This window comes from Emydura macquarii, unplaced genomic scaffold (assembly GCF_026122565.2).
Source record: "Emydura macquarii macquarii isolate MOO-44397 ecotype Brisbane River unplaced genomic scaffold, CSIRO-AGI_Emac_v2 contig_3305, whole genome shotgun sequence".
NCBI classification, from domain to species: domain Eukaryota; kingdom Metazoa; phylum Chordata; order Testudines; family Chelidae; genus Emydura; species Emydura macquarii.
This window is the reverse complement of record NW_027133442.1, coordinates 3386191-3408710: the sequence shown is the minus strand read 5'-3', so window position 1 is coordinate 3408710 and position 22520 is coordinate 3386191. Positions and strand designations below refer to the sequence as shown.

Here is a 22520-nt window from a genome sequence, read left to right as displayed (position 1 = left end):
CAGGCTGGGCAGAAGCCAGGCAGCCTGATTTCCAGTCCTCGTGCTAACCACTAGCCCACTCCCCCCGCCCCTTCTCCTAGAAACAGAACCCAGGCGTCCTGACTCCCAGCAATGTACCTTTGAATTCTATGCAGGGCCCCCGCATTGGGGGAAGGGGTCACACTTTATTGGGGCCCAGAGGCCTGGCCCAGGCTGCAGCCCCCATGGGTATGTGTGTGGGAGGGGGTCTGTGTTACAAGTTTGTACAGGGCCTGAAAAAATGATGCTTGGGCCCTGATTCTCTGATGCATGAATCGGTATATTGATAGCATGCAAATGAACAGAAAAATTGTTCAATCTCCAGCCTTAAAACAAAGTTAAGTAGGTAGGAGATATATCAGTGCAAATTGTTTAGCAACACTCATCCCCTTCAAGGGCCTGAATCACTAGTCTATTGCACCAGCTTTTTTCTAAGGTAGCTCCATTGAGATGAAGAGAAGACATGATACCTGCCCCCAAAACACACACTCAAACTGTTTACTCCCTGAGCTGAGTCCTGATTCCCAGCTCTAACCACTGGACCCCCAATTTTCTCCCAACTGGGAAAAGAGTGCAGTAGTGTTCACACAGGATGGTGACTATCCATTCTGTCTCTAGTCCCAAACAAGAACAATCTAAGAGGCAGGGTGGTATCAATGTGAGAGTACGCGTCAGTAACTTAAGGGTAAAAAGCATAACAGTGATGTAATTGTCTCCAATCCAAGCCTTAAACATCCAGGAAAATTAGAGTTAAGGTTACACTTCAATCACACGTGGTGTGGAAATGCATCATTAAGGCAATCAAACAGCCTTACAACCATCTCCTCTAATAATCCATACTGTTTGATTAAGGTATTTTAGAGTATGGCTACATTGCAAAGAAAATCCTGCAGTGGTCAGACCTACAGCTCAGCTCAAATGACTCAGGTTCATAGGGCTCTGCTCCGGCTACAGGGCTAAAACTAGCAGTGTAGATGGTAAGGCTGGGTGGCCCAGCCCAGGCTCTGAAACTTGGCGAGAGGGGAGGGTCTTGGAGCCCTGGCTCCAGCCAGAGCCCAAACGTCTGCACTGCTCATTTTAGCACCACAGCTGGAGTCTGAGACTGGGTGCTGTGAGTTTTTCTTTGCGTATAGACGTGGGATCACAAACTCTTAGTGTACATTAGATTACAGTAATTTTTTTAACAACACAACTATTTCCATACATCTTTCACCATTTCTTGGTGTCACTATAGGAAAAATTTATGGTTGTTTGGGTGTCTCAACTGTGCTTTTCCAAACCTTAACATGTTTGGTTTGGGGATAATTACAACATCCCTGTAAATGCTTTTTATCCTAAATTACTAATGCATATTCTTAACCTTAATTCCATTTTAGCATCATGTTTGTATGGTTGGCTTTGTTAAATTAAGAACACTGCACATGAGTCCTAAACAAGAAACTCCAAGAGAATGCTCCCATGGGACATTTCCAGTGTTTTGAATTCGCAGCATTGTAAGGTCTGAGGCCTTTTTCTGCAGTAAAAACAGCAGCCAGATTGAGAGACAGCAACCATGAGCTAAACTGCAGAGTCACATCCTCACATTCCATCTAAATTGCACCAAAACAATGTCATATGAGGCTATTAAGGAGGCGCTCCTATTCTAATAGTACCCACCATCACCAGAGAAAGAAACAGATCTTAAGATGTTTAAAGAAAACTGCCAGGTGTCCGGTTTTTTACCAGAAAGTGCAGTCGAAAAAGGAACCTGGCAGTGTCTGGTCAGCACTTTTGATTGGACACTGAGAGTCCAGTTGCCACAGGTGAGGGGGAGGGAGGAGAGAGGGCACCAGGTCATCAACCCACACCAACATGGTGTAGTTTTCACCTTGCTCAGCCCCTCTCCCTAAGAGAGGCTGGCAGCTCCCTCCTGGTTCCTAGTGGGTGCCCATCATTGTGCTCTTCTACATGTATTGGGTCCTATTTCTGTACAACTGTGAGTGCCCATGTGGAGGCAGGGCAGGGGGAAGGAAGGAGTTAGGATAAGGCTGGGGGAAGATAAGGGGATGGGGGAATGGGAGAGGGGATGGGGCAGGGCTGGGCCAGGGGAAGAGAAAGGGATGGAGCAGAGGAGAGAGGAAGGGGATCGGGTAGGGTTTTACCCTGACAGTCTGGTTTTTAGCTTTTGTGTCTGGGTGTCAGTTGCCAGGTGTCCAGTTTTTGTGACCAGACTGCCCTAAATGGCACCTGAACCAAAAGTCCAGTTACTGTGGGGCAGCATTGGGTCATTAACCCGCCAGCCCCTGCTCAGCCGGGGCCACCTCCTACCTGCAGGCAGGCTCCTTGAGATGATCCAGCTAGCGACTGGGAGGGAGGGGGAGAGAGGAGTGAGCGGCGGCGGGGGCAGATTCGGAATGGGGACAGGGCCTTGGGTGGAAGAGGTGGAGGAAAGCCTCTGGGATCCAGTTACCAGCATTTAGAAAGATAGCAACCCTAGACTGATACCATTCTGACTGGCAAGGAATCACTTATCAACAGGTGTGATTGTGAAATCTATACTTCTTAATAGTTTGCATTTATGGTTCCTACTTCTCTATTGTTTATCTATATGTCTCTGTCTGATTCTTTAATTGTTTCTGTCTGTTGCCTAACTAATTTTGCAAGATTTAAATCAGCTAAGGTGGTGGAATAAAATTGGTTAAAGAATTGTTTTGTAAGGGGCTAGGATTGCTAAAAAATACTGTTGTCTAGTAGCTTAGTTTAAAATGATTGGTTAAGGTACAGCTAAGTAGGACCCACCAAGTTTTAACTCTATAAACTGGGGTCTGTGACAGGGCACCTGCCCCTCAGTGGCCTGGAAAAGGTTAAGAGGGACCATGGTGGCAGGAAAGGCAGCCAATCAGGGCCCAGGAGGCCAGTATAAAAGGGAGCTGCAGCAAGCAGAGCAAGGGGAGTGATTTAGACTCCTAGGAACTTCATGAGGCAGGGTTGTCAGAGCAGAGGCTGGCTGCTAGGACTCACCAGAGCAGAATGCCCTGGAGCAAGGGTGGTGAAGGTGCTGGGGCAGTGGCCCAGGGAACTCCATGGAGGAGCTGGGGGGAGATGCAGTGAAAGGCTGCCCCAGGCATGCGCCTGGGCCAGGGCCTGGGCCTGGAGTAGTGGGTGGGCTCAGGTCTTCTCCCATTGCAATTGCAGTGGTGGCATGACTGTAGTGGCCCCAATAGGAAGTGGCTAGAATGGACTGCAGAATCCCCTGGAAGGGTGGGGGACATGGAATGTGACTCAGCTGGAGGGCTGAGTTGTGAGAAGGAAGGTCCAGTGGAGACAGGACAGAGGGAGAGACACTACAGTGAGGGGCATCTGCCTAGCTGAGAGCTGATTCTCCAGGTAGCCAGCAGGAGGCACCAAGGTAGTGAATTGAACTGTGCTTTAGGGTCCGAAAGGAAGTTCTTTGGAACCTAACTCCAGGACACAGCCCAAGAGCTGCCTGACTACAAGACCCTGCTAATCACACTGTGCAGAAGCTGGAGCCTGGGACAACTTCATCCTGACTGGCCACCAGGAAATGTTTGTCTGCCTTATTGGGAGTGGTAAGCACTGTATGCTTAGCATGTGTGTTCTCTTTTGGTAACTATTAATAAATAGCAATTAAAGCTATTATTGTGTAAGGCTTTTTCACTGGTAAGAGGCCCTGCAAACCTGCAGAAGATTACCTTTATCCAGTTCCTAGGGCTCAGGGTGTATGTGATTAGGCTGTTGGGGAGAAGCTACATGAATTCTCTGTATCAGTCTTTATTATGGAGGATATGAAGGAGGTTCCCACACCTGAGCCATCCTTTTTAGGTGACAAATCCTAAGGCATTGTCCCAGATTGAGGTATCTGAGGAGATTCTGGAACAAATCAATAAACTAAAGAGTAATCAGTCACCAGAACCAGAGGGCATTCACCCAAAAGTTCTGAAGGAACTAAAATATGAAATTTCAGAACTACTAATTGTGGTATGTAACCTATCACTTAAATCAACCTCCATAACAGATGACTGGAAGAGAGCTAATCTCAACTTTTAAAAAAGGCTCCCAAGGCGATCCTGGCAGTTACAGGCTGGGAAGTCCAACTTCAGTAGCAGTCAAGTAATTCTGTTCTCTACTGTGATTTCAATTTATCAGACACATAGATGAACCCAATATGTTTGGGAAGAGCCAACAAAGGGAATTCATGCCTCACCAATCAATTAGAATTTTTTTAGGGGTGTCAAACATGTGGACAAGGATAATTCAATGGATATAGTGTACTTGGACTTTCAGAAAGCCTTTGATAAGTTCCCTCATCAAAGGCTCTTCAGCAAAGTAAGCAGTCATGGGATAAGAGGGAAGGCCCTCTCATGGATCAGTAACTGGTTAAAAGACAGGAAACAAAGGGTAGAAATAAATGGTCCATTTTTACAGTGGAGAGAGGTGAATAATGGGAGTACCCCAAAGATCTATGCTGTTCAACATAATTGACAAATGATGTGGAAGAAGGTGTAAATAGAGAGGTGACAGTTTTCAGACAATATTAAATTACTCCAGACAGTTAGGTCTGAAGCAGACTGCAAAGGTAGGGTGACCAGATAACAAGTGTAAAAATCAGGATGGGGGCGGGAGGGTGTTAATAGGCACCTATATAAGAAAAAGCCCTGACTATGTGGATTGTCCCTATAAAATTGGGACATCGGGTCACCCTACAAAGGGATCTCACAGAAGTGGGTGACTGAGCAACAAAACGGCAGATGAAATGCACATTGGAAAACATAACCCCAAATATACATACAAAATGATGAGGTCTAAACTAGCTGTTACTACTCAAGAGAGAAATCTTGGAGTCATTGTTGATACTTCTCTGAAAACATCTGCTCAATGTGCAGTGACAGTCAAAAAAGCTAACAACGTTAGGAACCATTAGGAAAGAGAGATAAGACAAAATATCATAATGCCATTGTATAAAGCCATGGTATGCCCATACCTTGGGTAGTGCATGCGGTTCTGGTTGCCCCAGCTGAAGAGAGCTATATTAGAATTGCAAAAGATACAGAGAAAGGAAACAAATGTTGAAGGGTATAGAACAGCTTCCATACGAAGAGAGATTGGAACAGAGATGACTAAAGGGGAATAGATATGATGGAGGTATGTAAAATCATGAATAATGAGGAGAAAATGAATGGACAAGTGTTTCATCCCTTCACGTAGCACAAGAACCAGGGGTCACCTGATTAAATTAATAGGTAGCAGGGTTAAAATAAACAGTGTTTCTTCACACCACACGTAGTCAACCTGTGGAACTTGTTGCCAAGGGATATTGCTAATGCCAAAAGTATAACTGGGTTCAAAAGAGAATTAGATAAGCGAATAGAGGATAGGTCCATCAGTGGCTATTAACCAAGATGGTCAGAGATGTAATGTCTTGCCGTGGGTGTCCCTAAACCTCTGACTGCCAGAACCTGGGACTGGATGCCAGGGGATGGATCACTCAGTAACTGCCCTGTTCAGTTCATTCCCCCGAAGCACCTGGCATTGGTCACTGTTAGAGGACAAGGTACTGGGCTAGATAAAACCATTGGTTTGACCCAGTATGGCTGTTCTTATGTTCATTGAGTTATTCCAATCAACAGAACTGTTGCATGCAAATCAGCTGTACAGCAAGGGTGGTGATTGAGTGATTTGGCCTCTGATCTCACTTAAGCATCACCTGAGCTAAAGTCCTGAATCTGTCTGATCATGATGCCAGAGTTAAGTTCTGATTTCTACTTAAATAATCTAACTTAAACAACTAGATATAGCAGTCAATAATGTAACCTAGTTACAGCCACATTTCTTCAAACATAGCTTGTGTAAAAGATTTCAATTACTTTTAACTATATAGAAAGTTTGAAGTATCTGTGTTTAGTCCATTGTTAAGATCATTCAAGATAAAGAAAATACTCTCTCAGATCCATTATTTTCTTAAAGGATCCAGTTCTTAATTAAATTTTACTTGTAAATGTTTAGAAAACTCATTCTGTGCCCCAAGAGTAACTGCTGTAAGTTTGAAAAGAAAATGCTGTACTCTTTATTCTGTAAGGGGGGGAAAAAAAAAAAAAAAGAGGTTGAGTCCCTTCTTTAAGTGCAAATTGGAAATCAATCTTGACACATCCTCTGTAATTCCCCTAACTGGTATTTTTCTTCCTGTGGGCGTGAGGAATCTTGCTTGGTCTGGGTCTTGTTAGTACCAGTTATTCTTGGGTTGGCCTGGGTGTTATTTTGCTATTGCGCCAGCCAGAGATGCAGTAGGCATAACTGGGGCCTGAGTCAGGTGTCATTCCTGAGGGGAGTGTAGATGGAAGCAGGTGATGAGTAGAATTTGGCCAGGTACGTCTGGCACAGTTGAGTAGGGCCAGGTTTTCTTAGTGCTGAGTGTGGTTGGCAAGGAAAATTGGGCAGGTTGCCTTAGCACCAGGTGTGGGGGTTGAGGTGTCAAATTTCATAAATTTTAAGGCCAGAAGGAACTATTATGATCATCTCTTCTGACCTCCTGCATAATACAGACTGGAGAATCTCTCTCAGTGATTCCAGCATCAAGCCCATCACTTCTGGCTGAGCTACTGCCTTTTAGAAAGAGATCCAGGTTCTATTTACAGACTCCAAGTGATACAGAAACCTCCATATTGCTAGGTAGGTTGTTCCAATGGTTAGTCGTCCTCACGGTCTAAAATGTACACCTTTCTTCTAGTCTGAATTAGAAGAACTGTTATCCATGTAGGTTCTTGTAGATAGTTTATTCAACCTTCTTTTGAATAAACTAAATAGACTGAAGGCCTTTAGTCTCTCACTGCAAGGCATGTTTTCCAGACCCTGCCTCATCCTTCTAGCTCTTTGAAACTCTTACTGTTTGTCAACATCCTTTTTGAAGTGTGGAGGCCAGAAGAAGACATGGTATCTGGTAATGGGCCCACCAGTGCTGTAAACAAAGGTAATGCCACTCTACTTGATGTTCTGCTTATACATCCATGGATTGTGTTGGCTCTTAACCACAGGATTGCACAGGGAGTTCACATTGAGTTGGTTATCTGTCCTAATCCTGAGTTCTTTTCAGGGTCACTATGTTACAGAAAAAGTTCCCATATTGTAAGTGTGACCTACTTTATTTTTTCCTAGACCTTGTATTTGTTTTATATTAAAAAACATTTTGTTTGAACCCAGGTTACCAAGTGATGCTGATGTCTTTGTATGCCTACCCTGTCCTTATAATTTTCCAGTCTGCCAATCTGCAAACTAAATCAGCAGTGATTTTATATTTACTTTCAGATCACTGATAAAAAATATTAAACAGTATTAGCCCCACAACATATTTGCGCAGTACCCCACTAGAAGGGATTACCTTTCACAATTACTTTTTGAGGTCTATCAGCCAGCTTTGAATCCATTTCATATAAATGACATGCATCTCAAATAGTGCTGCTTTTTTTTTTTTTTTTTTTTTTTTTTTTTTTTTTTTTTTTTAAATCTGTGTCACCGGGCAGGACTCAATGAGCTTATGGAAGTCCAAACATATGTGCTGTGTCCCCCACCAGTGGCATCATCTTCCGCATGTGTTCTCTCTCCAACAGACTGTGTGACAAAATGTATTTTTAATAGTCTGTGGGAGGGGGCTTGATGTGCTTCGTTAAACACCCCCACAGAAGCGGTGTGGCCAGATACTCTGACTGCTGGATAGCAGGGAGTGGGCTGCTCAGGGGGGCGGGGCCAGGTCCTGCGTGTGCAGCCAACTCCTTGAGGCAGGCAGTAGCCAAAGCTCCCCCTACCAGTTGCTAGAGGTGGCTCAAGCGAGGTGCGACACCTGTCCCTACCACAAGTATCCACCTATCATCCTTAACTCTCCCCCTCCATCTTCCTCCGGCCCCTCATTCACCCCCTAGCGCCCAGCTGGGCGCGCTGAACACATCCTGCAGGGGGCGGGCTCTGCACAGCTCCGTACCGCCCTCACGGGGGGGAGGGGTCTGTCCCTCAGGGGCGAGAGGGCGGTTCCTGGCTCACGTGACTTCCCCCCTCCCCCCCGCGCGAGCTCCCGCCCCTGCCTCCTCCCGCGGGGCATGCTGGGAGGCGGCTGCCGGCCGAGTCGCATTTAAAGGGACCCAACGGCAGCAGCGGGCCCGGCGGCTGCGTCGCGCTGAGGGGAGGGTCGGAGCCCGCGGGCCCCGCCGCCTGAGGGGGTGAGTGAGGCGTGCGCGGGGCGCCGCGGGCCGCCCCCTTCTCCCGAGCCCGGCGAGCCGACCCGTGGGGCGAGGGGAGGCGCCGCCGTGGCTCGCGCCGGGTCGCCGCCCGCGGGCCGTTGCCTCGGCCGTGGCCGTGGGCCCGCTCGCCCGCCTGCGGGCGGCCCCGTCTGTCCGGGGCCCGGCCCGGCCCGGCTGTGCGGCGCTAAGGGGCCTGCAGCGCTCGGGACGGGCGGTGACCCTGGCCGTGCCTGGGCCCCGGCGCCGGGACCCCGCAGCCTGGCTGCTGTCCCTCCCCCCGCCCCGCCCTGCCCTGCCCTGGCCGGCTTTGGGGAGCGCAGGGACGGAGCTGGGAGCCCTGGGGTGCCGTGAAGGGCGAGGCGGTGAGTGGGCGGGAAGGGGCGCCCCTCGCCGCCAGGAGCCCCAGCGAATGGAGGCCCGCGGGCAGAGGGACCCTCTTGCGTGGCGTGCTTTAAATTAGGTTGGACCAAGCTCTCCAGAACTGAGCCTAGTCCTGCCCCTGGGCATGGACCGGCCGAAGAGGTCTCTTCCATCGCCAGCGTCTCCCAGTTTGACCTGAGGCAGAACTAGTGGGGTAGGGGGACGTGGTCCCAGCCCAGGAAAGGGTCTGACTTAAGTAACCTGGCCTCTGCCGGCCCTTGGCATGTGGCAAAACCATGTTAGCCGGTGCAGTGTGATGACCGATCTAGGGCAGGCTGCCCCAAAGTCCAGGGTCTTTCTGAACAGCCTAACTGTAGGGGGCACTTGGCCAGTGCTGTGCTATGATGGGAGGTGGGGTCTGGCAAAGCCAGAAGGTGACTAGGTCTTTCACCTGTCCTGCCTTGTGTGTGACTTTGCAGGGTCCTTAATTATCAGAGTGAAGGCAGGGCTGGGTATGAAACAAAGTCCTGAATTCAAGCTGGGGCAGAGCATTCTGCTGCTGTTGACATGTGGTGATCCACTGTATCTCACTATATGGTAGTCTACTTGTCTAAACTAATAATAGTAATAGAAAATTCACACCAATTGGATCTCTTTATTTGATCGAAGAGCACCTGGGGTCTGCATACAAGTGCCACTTCGTTTGTTGTGAAGACAGCAATGAGTGTTCTCATACCCCGGATACCTATAAGGTCAAGAATCAGGGTCAACTGAATCAGTTCATGCTTGGTTGATTGGGAGGCAAGATGGGCAAAACATAGTGGAATAATCAACATACTTAACTCGGACAGCTCTCAGTCAGTCAAATCTCTTATTTGCTGGATGAGAGCCACTGAAATCCCCCTACCCTCCAGACTCCTGCCTGTCTTAGCTGGAAGCCAGCTGTGGATGGCTCTCAGAGACTGCAATTTTTGCCCCCATTGTGCTCCATGATATTTCCCAGCCATGTTCCCCCACTTAAGCTCCTGCTTCCCATTCAGTAAAGTCCCTGCTTTGTTCTTCCAAGGATGCATGTCTACTGGCTGTGCTCCTTCTGCACTGCAGCGGGGAGTGTGGCCAAGACTGAGGAATCTAGAGGCTGCAGGCTGTGGATGGCCTGCTAAGGAACTGCAGAGAAGTAATCAGCTATTCTGGGATGGGTCCATGGATGAGGAAGCATTTCTGAGACAGGATACTTTCTGGAGGGCAGAAGGAGAGATTGGGGAGGGAGCAGCAGAGATGGGATTTAGCTGTCAGAGTAAGGAGGTTTGCTGACTGAGAGAGCTGCCTTTTTTGGGTTTGTCTGCATTATAATTCAAGTTAGTTGATTTGCCAGTTAACTGGAGATAGGCACACAGGGCCAAATGCTGCACTGTGCCATCCTCCTGCAGACTTTGTAGTGTCCAAGATTAGCACGTATAGAGGTGTTAGCTATCTGTGTTTGAAGAATTAATCATATGCATCATGTACTGGGGTGTTGTCTAATTTCACAAAACCTTTGTGGATTTTCCCTTTTTCCTCGGGGGGGGGGGGTCAACAAACCTGTATAAGATCACACTGCAGGCTTTCAAAAATCCCAGCCTTTGGCTCTGGTGCATGCAGCCATCCATCTAACAGGGATGCTCAATCTCTGTCTAGGTCCTAATGGCCCATCTGTGTTTTCTGAGAACGTTAACTTTGGTCATAAACACAACTTCAGAAACTCTCTTGAAAAAACTTACTGCAAATGAAAATACCCACTTTATGACCACGGTGACTCCCTTATCTCTTCTGTGGCAAGGTACCTGCCTGCTTTGATGAGCAGGGTATTCAAATCTGAATGCTACTCAGAGAGACGGGGTTGGTGGAAGGTAAGAACTCCCACTTGCAGTGGGAGGGTGAGTAGGAAAGGTGTACTGGATAGATGATGTTTCTGGGCAGTGTCTGGAGAATGAATTGTGAAATTTATGGTCTCTTGAACGTAATGAGTAGTTGAGAAGGGCATGGTGGAGATAATTGTTCTGCATGTGGAGGCAGGGCATTGATGCTTGCTAGTAATGTGTAGGAGAACTGGAGGATGCTCTGGCCATGCGAGGCTGGGGTGGGTGATGGCTTGCAGTCAATGCTGAAATGTAAGCAGGTGTCAGAGTTTCTGGTCTGAAGGTTGAGGAGATGCAGGCATGTGGTGGTAAGGTTGTTTGGGAAATACTCAGTGCAATTTTACATATAAACATCTATTTCAGAGATTGTACGAACTGGGTTGTAGGTGAGTATCATCTACCCTGTTAACTTCTGTATTGGGAAAGGCTTAGGTTTTAACAGTAACGCTACTTACTGTGCAGACAGTGAAGAAACCTTAATTCTAAGCAAGAGACGTGTCTGTTAACAAGAGTCCAGAGTCCCTGTGAACTGCTGGAGCAGCCACAGCTTTCTCTGGATAAGGGACAGGTGGGGCTGGACTTGAGCTGCCTTAGAAGCAGGGCAAAGTTAATATTAACTCCTAATCAAGCAAGAAGAAGCTTTCCTTGGTATAGGCACAGTAACAAGACTTGCCTTGTACTTTAGAATTTACATTCTTCAGACTGAGTGAAAACCAGCTTGATCTGATGATGCATGAGTAAAGCGCCTAGTCCCAGAGAGTCAGGCAGATTCCTTACCCTCTGTGTGCACTTGCCCGGTAAAGTGCCTGCGGGGGGGAGGAATCTGTCCTGAGAGGAAGTGTTTTTTGGGGGTAGACAAGGTTGTTATTGTGCAGTGCGCTATACAGACAGTCCATGGCCTCAGGATCCGATGGTCTAGCTAGACCAACTCTCCACTGCCAGAAAAGATGGGTTTTACAGTGAGATAATGCATGTTTGTGGTCTTGCTGTGGCGCTGAGATGCTGGATTTCTTACTGATGTAGCAAGGCAAGATCAGCACTGCACCCCTGTCCTGGTTTGCCTTCACTGTGCTACCTCACAGTAAAACTATAGCGCCTTGTCTCCGCTAGGATTCTGTAGTGAGATGTCAAATGAGTGTTAGTTATATCGTGGAGAAAACACATCTTTGAGACCAGACACAACAAGTGGGTATAACAAACATGCAGCAAGAGAGGGTGAATGGTAAGATCCCTTATTGATACCCTGCAGAAGCAAGGTGAAGAGAGCATTGGGCTGGGCTTTTCCCCTCTCACTCAGGGACACTACATAGGACAGGGCCAAAACCTTGAGGCTACAGCCCAAATAGCGGTAGTAATGGGGTGGGGGAGAGAGCACAGACTAGGCAGCCATATTAGGGAGTGTTACGATGGTAGCCTGTTCCTGCTCGTTTTGCCCCATGAATGGGGTTGTTTTTATGCAGGTGGACCAGGCTGAAGGGTGGGCACCTTTGAGCAAGATGGCTAGGGCCTAGTAAACAAAAACTACCTCCTAACTGCCAAGCTGTATGCTACCTAGCAGTCGAGTGGATGTCAGCCTGTCAGTGACTGTGTGGCCTCTTTGTCTAATCAGATTGTGAATTCTGGGCAGGGTCCATCTCGTGTTTTGTCCATATACAGCACGTAGCACTGTAGGGCCCTAAGATAATAGCTAATAACCCTGCAGGGCCAGATGTAACTGTTGCCTAATTGGAGGATTCCTTAAGCACCGCATGTTTGACCTGAGAGCCTGGGGCAGGGCTCACATTGAGAACATGATGAGCGTGATCTCAGACAGGGGTGATGACTAAACATCTCACTGAAGCCCAGCAAATCCTTGGTCACCTGCTGGCGGCAGAGGGAGAAGGCGGTGGCATCAGCATCCTGGGGCAGGTATTGTCTATAAGATCCTACTCCAGAGAGCAGCAAGGGAGGAATCTTTGGTAATAATTAGAGAGCAGGACCCTCTTGATGCGGTGATGGCCTGGCTGCTATGCTTTGCTTGCTGGGATTTTCCCAGTCTCCTAGAGGCAGGAGCCTGTGAGGGTTTGGCTTGCCATGCTGATGGTTGTCTCCAGCATTATTCAGCCACCTTGTGTTCCCAGGAGAGTCTTGATGATTTCTCTGCCTGGCTGCATCTCCTCCCCAGCTCACGGCAGGAGGGGGCGGTTGGTTGCTGAGCTGCCTAATTTCTCTGGCTCCAGTGCAAAGGGAGGTCAGAGCAGCAGCTACTATCATCTCTGTGTACATAGTTGCATCCTGCAGTCCTCTGGACTCCACAGCATCCCTGGCTTGGAGTGCTAATACCTGACAGGCTGCTGCAGGAATCCAGGTACTGCTCCTTTCTAGTTCAGGCTGGGGGAGGAGGGGTGGTGAGTCACATCCTGGGGGGGAGGGTTGGCTCTGTGTACCTGAAACAAAGGACTGCATTTGGTCATGCTTTTGCAGTGAGCTAGATTGGAAACCTCCTCTTGGGAGGATCCATACTAGACCAGACAGTCCTGATAAATGTACAGTAGGAACACCCCTGCCGGCTCCCAGCTGTGGACTGGATGGGATATGAGGGGCTTTTCTTTTTCTGGGTTCACTTATCCAGAGGATGAAGGTTGGGCAGAGGAGGTCCCCATGTCCTTGCTGCAGGACAAAGCATGAGAGAGTGTGCCATGTTCTCTTGCTTCTCTGTGACAATTTCGGACCCTGGAAATCTGTTTGCTTTCTAAAAGCTTTTCTTTATCTCCTGCCTTTACCTGAAAAATGTCGGAAGTGTCAAGTCTTGTTTTTCTGGAGTGTCCCTGGTGGTAGGGGCTCAGCTGTTGTCTGGGAGCTCTCTCTCCACTTAATTAGAGGTGTGGGGAATCTTGTCCAAAGAGACCTTTTATCCCAAGTGTTTGTGTTTTGATGGGTACTAACAAAAGAGTTTGAAATGGCCTGAAAAAAATATCCCTGCTTTTGACCAATCAGACTTTGCTTCCCTAGTGTTGGTGATGTCATAATCTTACTATTTCACCAGCTGGCCCTCAGATCAATGAGACCTAAATGATTATTTTGAAAAACCCTTAAAGCCTCAGTTTATATCTTAAAAGGGGCCTAAGTCTCTCTCTAAAATAAACATCCTAGGCCCCTTGTCACTTATTCTCCACTGAGAATCAGTTATTTTTCTCTCTCTCACACTGGATGTTAGTATTTCTGTTACATGTGGTGTACAACTAAATTGATTTTCCTTTGCCCCATACCCTAATCATCTCATCCTGTGACTTGTTCACTGGTATCCATGTTCTCTTTCAGGGCCCAAGCATAATTTTTTTCAGGCCCAGTGCAAACTTGAAATATGAGTCCCCTACCCCACACATACCCATGGGGGTTGCAGCCGGGGCTGGGCCCCCCAGGACCTCTGAGCCCTAGTAAAGTGTACCCTTTCCCCCCAATGTGGTGGCCCTGGTCTCTCTTATGTGTAAATGCACTCCAGCCTCTCCCGCTTTGCTACCTCATCTAGCACAGTCACCATTACAATCTTTAGCTACCTGTGCAGGCAGCACTGTATGTTTATCAGAACCCCTCTTATGTACTGGGTACCAGAATATCTTGGAAGGCAATAAAGTGAATGGCTTACAAAGGGATTTGTAAATATGTTAATGGTGATCACCTTCCCTCTCCTCCCAAACTGTTACGTCTCCCATCACCATAACATCTGAGCACTCAGGGGTCCCTGTATCCCATTGCTTCATCTAGTCCCACAGCATCTGAGACCAGGTCCTGGAAGTTCAGGATGGAACAGAACTATTAGGGCCCATCAAGTGGGAGAAAGAGGTTATATTACTACTATATTTGCAGGGTGGATTGATTTAAATTGCCAATTTTAATCATGATTTAGATTTCCAAGCAGGAAAACTTGAGTTAATTTATCACTTTTAACCTTATTTTGCATTTGTAATTTTTAAATATCTTCCTAAAGAGATGTTTCTCATTGGTTGGTAACCATTAAAATGTAAATTGAATATAGTCTTTACATTAAATTTCTTTCTTGCTAAGCAGGATAAGTAAATAAATATAGATCTAGTGTAAGCAATTATATAGCTGAATTTACGTTTATCAGATTCCTAACTTTTACATTTCTTACTCTGGTGTATGATGCATTTATTTATTAGATGATTTATCTTTTTTCTTGTGGTTTGTTTCATGCTCTGTTCAATGAAAATTTGAATTAAATAAAAAATGCACAAAAATACTTCAACATTTATTATGTATTATTAAAGTAAAACTACCTTAGGTGCGCTGGATAGATAAGAATTTTTTTCAAAATGTATGATAACATATTTTGGTGAAAACTAAGGATGTGATGTTATCTGTAGATAGTGCATTGAACTGATTGTTTCTGGTCAGCGTGTCCTCCAAGATTTTAAAACTGGTAAAGCTCATCCTCTCACACAAAGTTTTCATTGTTAGATTGGAAGAGGGAAAACAAGCCTTCCTGCTTTCCGGTGTGGGGTCTCAACTTGGAATTAACTCGTCATTTAACTGAACTACAGTAGTAGAATATTTTCTTCATTTTAATTTATTCATTCTGCTCTTGCAGAAGAGGCTACTGCTGTCAAAAACTAGTGTAGTAGTTCAGGTGCTTAGCCTGTGACTTCTTCTGATGCAGTGGTTTGATTTTCTTTGAAACTTTGGCGGCAAACACGTACTGCTTAATATGATTTTAAATTTAATTTAAACTTTAATAAATTATAGAAAGTGTAGGCCTTAACACTAGTTTGTTATAATTTCAAATTTAATTTTAGATTGGATTTTTTTTAAATTTTAAATTAAATAAACCAATCTCTTCAATTTTTAAAAAATCTTGTTTTTATCTATCCATGCTGTGTATGTGGCACTACTGGGATACTGTGTCCAACTCTGGTGTCCACAACTCAGGAAGGGTATTGATAAATTGGAAAGGGTTCAGAGAACAGCCACAAGAATGATTAAAGAATTGAAAAACATGCCTTATAGTGGTAGACTCAAGAGACTGAATCTGTTTAGCTTAACGAAGAGAAAGTTAAGAGGTGACTTGATCAGTTCAGAAGTACTTACATGAGGAACAAAATATTGATAATGGGCTCTTCGGTCTAGTAGACAAAGGTCTAACAAGAACTAATAGCAGGAAGTTAAAGCTAGACAAACTCATAAAATTTTGCATCATATTTCCAGTCTGAGGGTAATTAACCGTTAGAACAACTTACCCGTGGTTGTAGTGGATTCTCCATCACTGGTAATTTTAAAATTAAGATTGGATGTTTTTCTAAAAGCTGTGCTCTAATTCAAACACAAAAGAATTCAGGGAAGTCCTACGACCTGTATTTTGCAGGAGGGCAGACTAGATAGTCAGAATGATCTCTTCTGATCTATAGATGTAGTCTATCCGCCCTGACTGGGTTCTTTCTAATGCATTGGCTGCTCTGGTTTCAAATGTCCAAGCAATAGGTTTCCCAGCTCTTTCTCTTTAGAATACGCAGCCTGACATATCTCAGGGCCAGGAAAGTGATAAGCACTTCTTTCAGCTTTCCCATTTTGGATGCGACGGGTATGTCTACACTACAGTTAGACACTTTCACCTGGCCTGGGCACATGGCTATATAATTGTGGTGTAGATATTTGGGCTCGGGCTGGAGCCCAGGCTCTAGGACCCTCACCCATGTAGACTGTGGAATAATTAGCACAAACCTCACCACTTTCTGCTCCAAGTACAAGGCACATTTCTTTGACCTGTCTTCTCTAATGTATTTGTGTGTGTGTGTATACCTGTTGCTAACAACACCCCCCCACACACAACCAAAACAAGACACTCCATTACACAACCTTCCCCCTCTGGAGAGAAAATAACCAACACGTGACGTGAAGTCACATGACTTAACACATTACGGGAAGGGACTCAGGGTGATGGTGATGAGCACGGACCGGGAACCTGTACTGAACAGGGAGAAGAGAAAATGGGGAAATAGTTCCTGATAGAGAAACCTGGAGCATGTGTTGGACAGCTTATTGAGAAAGTGTCCTTTCCTCTTTGCCCTTTCTGTGGAGCACACCTCTGCTGGTGGTGCCTGCTCCAAGCTCAGTGGCAGTGTGTTCATGCCACCTCACAGTGGAAAGCAAGGGAGCTGAATGCCTGCACCATAGCCCCTTGCTACTGGATAAGGCAATGTTTTCTTATCAGTTCTTCCTTCCTGGATCCTCAAAGGTTTTCTGCTTCTCAGTGTGTAAAGTAACTAAGGGGGATGGGGAGAGGGATTCCCGAAGGCCACTAGTCCAGCTCCTTTCTGGCAAAGGGGTGACTGCTCTTATCATGGTGAGGAGTATGGAATAAGTATTCTAGAGGGATCCCCTCACTCTCTGCTCTGCCGGTCCATAAGAGATGCCCTGCCTGAAGGACTTGAACAAGTCCTCTCTGTACCACCACCCTCAAGAAGACCCTGTAGCAGTGGCTCTCAACCCTTCCAGACTACTGTACTCCTTTCAGGAGTCTGATTTGTCTTGTGTACACCCAAGTTTCATCTCACTTAAAAATGACTTGCTTACAAAATCAGACATAAAAATACAGAAGTGCCGCAGCACACTGTTACTGAAAAATGGCCTACTTTCTCATTTTTACCCTGTAATTATAAAATAAACCAAGTGGAATATAAGTATTGTATTTACATTTCAGTGCAGTATATAGAGCAGTATAAACAAGTCATTGTCTGTATGACATTTTAGTTTGTATGGACTTTGCTAGTGCTTTTTATGTTGCCTGTTGTATAACTAGGCAAACATCTAGATGAGTTGACATACCGCCTGGAAGGGCTCTGCCTACCCCCAGGGCTACACGTACACCTGGTTGAGGACCACTGCTCTATAGTGCCCCAGCCCAGCTGATCTTGTGAGTGGTGCCAGGAGTAGGTCAGAGAAGACTTGGTGGCTCTGGACTTCCTGCTAATTATAGTTCAGCTTCCAGGGCCTTCTTTCTTCTCTTGGAGTTAGTATCATTGTGCACCCTCCCTGGGAGTTCCTCTGGGACTGAATGGTAGCGAATTTCAACAAACTCCCTTGTATAAAAACCTCCACTAAAGTACCCACTGCCCTGTCCCCAGGAAGAAGGTCTCTTGGGCCCTTGCCTCTCCTAGAAGGAGGGAAGCCTGGTCTTTAACTGGACCTGCTCAGCACATAGTACAGGCATGATGTCTTGTCTTCACGAGGCTTCCTGGTTAGCAAGTGTCAGCTAAATTCTAGTGTAGGCAAGCCTAGAACTGTCCTTGAATCTCACAGTTTAAACACACTCTTCCCTGTCCCTCCCTCCGCCACTGGAGTGCCTGTGGTCCAAAAGCTGTTCAGCTAGGACTTCCTCATCTTGAAGGGTGAGTTCAGATGTCTGCCCTCCTCTTGGCAGCTGCTTTGCCCTCCAAAGGAGCCTCTGAAAAGCTTTGCCTGCCCAGATAAAGAGCAGACAATGCCCTTATCACAGTGGGAGGTACAGGGAAGGTTTTCTCTTGAGCATGCATACAGAGCTGCTCCTAGCCGGCCTGACGTTGGCACCCGTTGCCATAGTGCTCCCTTGCTGTCTGGAAGGTTATGTACCCCACATGAACCTGCTAGCATTGGGAAAGCTATAAGTGTGGGCTCTCCTGTAACTCTAGGGAAACCCTTGGGGGGTTATCATTTTTCAAGGGATAATAAATTGTCTAGTGATGTGTGTGGAGCTTCCTGGGAGACAGGCTGCTCCTGTGCCCATAAGAGAGGGCACCCTCGACTGTGATGACCTCACGTTCATAGAAGATTAGAGGTGGAAGGGACCTCAGGAGGTCATCTAGTCCAACTCCCTGCTCAAAACAGGACCAACCCCAACTAAATCATCCCAGGCAGTGCTCTTTCAAGCCACATCTTAAAAACCTCTATGGATGGAGATTCCACCATCTCCCTAGGTAACCCATTCCAGTGCTTCAGCATCCTCCTAATGAAAAGCTTTTTCCTAATATCCAACCTAGATCTCCCCCACTGCAACTTGAGACAATGACTCCTTGCTCTGTCATCTGTTACCACTGAGAACAGCCTAGCTCCATCCTCCCTAGAACCCCCTTTCAGGTAGTTAAAGGCTGCTATCAAATCCCCCATCATTCTCTTTTGCAGACTAAACAAGCCTACTTCACCCAGCCTCTCCTTATAAGTCTTGTGCTCCAGCCCCCTAATCATTTTTATTGCCCTCCTCTGGCCTATCTACAACTTGTCCACATCCTTTCTGTAGTGGGGGGCCCAAACCTTGGCATAATACTCCAAATGCAGTCTCACCAATGCCGAATAGAGAGGAATAATCATTTTCCCTCGATCTGCCGGCAGTAGTCCTACTAATGCAGCCCAATATGCTCTTAGCCTTCTTGGCAACCAGGGCACACTGCTGAATCGTATCCAGCTTCTTATCCACTGTAACCCCCAGGTCCTTTTCTGCAGAACTGCTGCTTAGCCCATCGGCTCCCAGTCTGTGTCTGCGCATGGGATTCTTCTGTCCTAAGTGCAGGATTCTGCACTTGTCTTTGTTGAACCACATCAGATTTCTTTTAGCCCAATCCTCAAGTTTGTCTAGGTCACTCTGTATTTCATCCCTTCCAGGGTATCTACCCCTTCCCCTAGCTTAGTGTCATCTGCAGACTTGCTGAGGGTGCAATCTACCCCATCCTCCAGATAATTAATTAAGATTAATTAAGACCCAGGACCAACCCCTGGGGCACTCCGCTTGTTGCCAGCCAGCTAGACATCGAGACTTTGATCACTACCCATTGATCCCGATGATCTAGCCAGCTCTCTATCCATTTTATAGTCCATTCATCCAACCCATACTTCTTTAACTTGCTGATAAGAATATTGTGGGAGACTGTATCAAAAGCTTTGCTAAAGTCAAGGTACATCACATCCACCACTTTCCCCACATTCACAGAGCCAGTCACCTCTTCATAGAAGGCAATCAGGTTGGTCAGGCATGACTTGCCCTTGGTGAATCCATGTTGACTGTTCCTGATCACCTTCCTCTCTTCCAAGTGCCTTAAAATGGATTCCTTGAGGACCTGCTCCATGATTTTTTCCAGGGATTGAGGTGACGTTCCTTGACCCTGCTCTCCCTGCTACTTAGCACATCTGGACTCCACACGGGCTGAGAGGAGGCAGCCGGAATGCTGCTCCCAGTCCTTGGGACCTTGATTCAGGTTGGAGGATTCCCTTTTTTCCCCTCCTGCTTGAATACGATGAATGGGGAATTTGAATCCTCTTCTTAAGCAAAAACCTCCTCTTCCTGTTGGGTACAGCTAGCTGCTGAGCAGATCTTTGGCTAGGCTGTGCGTCCAGTGTTCGGTGTTGGGCTACATGGTGGAGTACTTAAGTATGGTGCTGTGGAGAGCTCTCTTCCCCTTGAGCAGAGCCCCACCACCACTGGTGTTCCCTTTGTATGTGCAAGAGGGATTGCTCAGCTAGACAAGCATTGATGTTTGACATTTATAGACACTTTTAAATAAAGAGAACAGCAGCAAAGCTGGGTGTCTCTGTGTCTGTTGCTGAATAACAGCTGTATGGAAGGAGGTCAGGTATGGAACAGCAGGGGCTGCTGTGCAGCTCAGGTGAGGAATAACAGGATTTCTTGCAAGCCAGGATTGAGGTGCATATACAGAGCTCTGGGGCTCAGGACTGGAAAAGCTTGAAGTGTTGCAGAGTTCGGTGCGTTCAGCTTAGAACTGGAATATCCAGGGGGTTCTCTGGATTAGGATTCCTTGGCTCTAGTCCCAGCTGTGCCAGTGAGAAACTTCCCTTGGACAAGTCTCTCCTCCTCTCTGTCTCTTGTTTTCCCTCTCTGGGGTTTGAAATGCGTTAAGATCCTCTGATAAAAGGGCTGTGGAAGGATGAAGTGCTGTTTATGGAGGGGTGGGTTTTTCCCCCTTTGTGGATTTGACTGAAGTTGCCAATTTTGGTTTTAAACTGGCTAGGCCTGGAAATTGCCTGTTCAGCTCAAGGGCTGGGGCGGGAGCAGTGGGAAAATCTGGTCACTTGAAAAAGGGGTGCCTGAGACTGAAAACTTAGGGTGCTCTAAGTTGCAAAAGACTTGTGGTGCTTTTTGCCCACATTTAAGGGGAAAGGAGGTGCAGGAGACCCATGACATGTATCTCTGGCCTGCCCTCACTGAGACCCAGTGCAGGGTCCTGCGCAGCGGAAACACAGAAAAGTTTGATCTGCTTTTTAAAACTTCAGGGAGGTGGCATGCTGCCAACCATCCAGGCAAAGCTCTGTCTCCCCACTGTAGCCCATAGAGATCTAGTTTTAGCATTTATTTTATTCAGCAGCAATTCAAGGAAAACTGTAAGACATTGGCTTCAGCAGTTAACATCAGGCTTGAGGCTTATAAACTTTGGCACAGATAAATGGTCTAATCATCACCCTTAAGTTTTGGGGAGCTGGGAATAGAGCATTTAAGGGGTGAGTTTGTCCATAATGACACCAGCCAACTACAGAAACATGAGCTAACACCCCAGCTTTTCGATATTTTAGGATGGGAACTTCTGCAGATGTCTGACCACACGAGTGCCATGACAACGAATTGACGTATATGATAATAAGTTGAGATCATGAATGTACTAACCTGTAGGCGAAGGACACTACAACATTAGTAGGTGATGAAATATAAACAAGGAAGCGAGAAGAAACCCCTACTGAATATGCATTAGACAGCGTGGCATCGGTGTTAAGTTATATCCCAGCCTGTTGGTAGGAGGAGAAAGAGATGCCAGGATCATAGCTGCTGGTGATGATGAGGAAGGTGACGGTGACGAGGAAGATAATGGCTAACATTTCAGAACATTTCATGTCCTGCAAGGGATGGTGTGAGTGTATGGATGTTCAGATGTGCATTCTGTATTATCTCTATCTATCTTGATGGGTTACAGTGTTTGTGACTTTGCTAAGTGTATTAATAAACTATTTCAAATACAGAAGGGTTCCTCAAGTGTGCATGTTGGAATTGTGCACATCGGGATTCCTCAGTAAACAGTACTTTTAATAATACTAGGCCTGTCAAACCTCAGAGTGACAACTGAGAATTCTTAAGTAATCGATATAATGAAGGATACGATTCTGGCATGGCAGTCGTGGATTCTGTGACTATCCAGGATCTCTGTGACTTCTTCTGGTGCTGCCCCTGAACAGCTGTCAGCTGTCCTGTAGTTAAGGCACTAACCTGGGAATTAAGGAAGCTGGGATCCTTCTTGCTGTGACACAGACTTCCCATGCTATGTTGGGCAAGCCACTTAAGCCAAAATATTGGGAGGTGGCCACTAACTTTGCCCTTAACCTGCCTAAATTTCTTCTCTGTAAATGGGAGATAATTGTAATCACTGGAGCTGTTTAAGGAGAAGAGAGGGGCATGGAAGGTATATATTTTCTTGTTCTGTGTGGCAGGGAATGTAAGGAACCCCTAGAGCTGAGTTAGGGGATGGGTAGTTGGGAGCTGTGCCGGGGGTTGGAGGCAGGAGTCTTGCAGAGTGGAGGACTGTGGACAAGGTAGTGTGGGGAGCCAGGGGATAAGGATGTTCAGCCCTTATTTATAAAGTCGCTATGGAGACTGCCCCTTGCAAGCCTCCAATGTCATTTTGGTTCATTTGGGGTGTGAAGAGCCTTTGAAGTCTGGGAAGAGATTGCCCCTTCCCAGTAACTCCTGTTGTAGATGTGTGCTGGGTGTGTGTTTTGGGTGACTGTTTTTGTTCTTAACTGAGCATAGGATCAATCAAATGGTTCCTGGAGCCGCCATCTCTCCAGGTCACTGCCCTCCCTGAACTGGTGTCCTTGCGTAGCTCCCCAGTCGCTTATCACTGCACCCCAAGGGAGTGGGGATGGGGTGGATCTGAGTCCAGAGTGGTGCCTAGGGTAACACCTCCTAATGGCCAGCAGTGACCAGGTGCTTTCCTCTGCTGAGATGGTGGCTCCAATAGCCCGTGTGTGCACAGGCCTCTGGGGACTGTTTCTG

At 46.7% G+C, this 22520-nt stretch overlaps 1 protein-coding gene across 5 annotated transcripts in view; it reads left to right on the top strand.

The window, feature by feature from the left end:
- The first annotated feature begins 8083 nt into the window (after positions 1-8083).
- The window catches only part of KLC4 (kinesin light chain 4), a 52755-nt gene continuing 38318 nt past the window's right edge, over positions 8084-22520 (top strand). For all 5 annotated transcript variants that reach the window (XM_067532930.1, XM_067532929.1, XM_067532931.1 and 2 more), the window contains exon 1: positions 8084-8222. The gene's annotated coding sequence lies outside the window, so the exon portion shown is untranslated. The remainder of the gene's footprint in view (positions 8223-22520) is intronic.